The sequence below is a fragment of the Galeopterus variegatus genome, unplaced genomic scaffold, assembly GCF_000696425.1.
Source record: "Galeopterus variegatus unplaced genomic scaffold, G_variegatus-3.0.2 Scaffold9789, whole genome shotgun sequence".
NCBI classification, from domain to species: domain Eukaryota; kingdom Metazoa; phylum Chordata; class Mammalia; order Dermoptera; family Cynocephalidae; genus Galeopterus; species Galeopterus variegatus.
The window spans coordinates 1-1,466 of record NW_007735900.1 but is presented as its reverse complement, the minus strand read 5'-3'; the positions used below and the strand labels follow the sequence as shown (position 1 = coordinate 1,466).

General features: G+C 33.5%; 1 pseudogene; it reads right to left on the bottom strand.

Annotated features, from left to right (window-relative positions):
* The window catches only part of LOC103609570, an 8,107-nt pseudogene extending 7,164 nt beyond the window's left edge, over positions 1 to 943 (bottom strand).
* Positions 944 to 1,466: the final 523 nt, after the last annotated feature.

The following is a 1,466-nucleotide window of genomic DNA, read 5'->3' as shown; positions in this document are numbered from 1 at the left end:
GCTTTACATATTAGTCATTAAAATAATCTTAGAAGCTCTGAAAACTAAAAACCACATATTAGGAAAACCTTGGGTGAGCATTTACTATGTTAACCAGGATCGGCTTGTCACAAACAGCCTGATTTGAGGGCAGTTATAGATATCTCTGACCAAAACATATTCCAGGATATTGCTCCAATTTCCCAGTCATGACACCTGAATTAATTACTTCCAACCCCGAACCCCACCCCATCACTTTTACCATACGTCCTATCCATTTATACATACCCCCCTCTGATATATGCTGTTTCCCCTGACTAGAATATAAGTTGCAGGAAGGCAGGACCTTATTCTGTTTTGTTCATTACTTGTTCCCAGCACCCAGAAAATGCCTGGCCCATTGCAGTATTTGAATAAATATTTGTTGAGCAAAGGAATGACTAAATCTGAGAGTGATTTGAAAAACATCTGTAGAAATTTCTTTAATACCCAATTGTAACTATTACTAGCTACTGCTAACCAAGACAACTGCTTAGGAAATTATTTAAAATATATGTTTAGATGGGGGATAAGGAAATAAAAACTAAATCAACGAGTTGTGACCATCTACTTTATAAGTAGGCCCAGAAACCATTCATATTAATGTACATATAAGACACATGGAAACTGAAATTTCTACAAAAATGCACTCATCATTAATTTTAAGTACTCACGTATTAGTAAAGTGTAAGATATGCTTTATTTAAAAGGTCCAACACAAGCACTTAGCTTGCTGGAGGAAGCCACAATAAGAATTCATTTTCGCTTATTTCTTTAAAACAAAAAGAGATAGGAATGAAAGAATTTTTTAAACAGGAGAGAGAGGAAAGAAGAATGTATCAGATTGAGAATTACTTACCCTTTGTTGGCAAATCCACTTTATTTCTATGTTAAACCCCACATCTTCTGGCAAAGACTCTAAAACCTAGAGTTTTGTTTGTTGGTGATAAATTTCGTTTTGTTTTTCACAAATGGTAGAATAAGAAAAAAAGGAAAACAGAATTATTACAAAAAGCAATCAATACAAATACATTACTAGTAAGTATAAAATGTTTTGTGTCTTTAGCATAAACCACTATCTTTTCTCACACTTAAACTGACAACCTGGTTGATGATTATTACATTAAATAAGAGTGTCAAAAGAAATTAAACAGCAAAAGCAGTAGTCTCAGGCGACATCTGTGATAACTGATCACCACCACCACACAAAGATGGATCCTTAACCTAAAATCCTTTTCACAGTTATTGTTGAAAAATACAAAGTGAGCTGTATTAAGATAGGCAACATTATGAATTCAGGAAGACATCTGTTATGTTTTCTGAATTGCATTCAGATATGTCAATCAACTAAGATATGATTATATGAAAAAACCAAAAAATCCCCACGATTTTTAGCTTGTTTTGAACATGATTATGCTTAACAAATACCATGCTGATAACTCACCGAA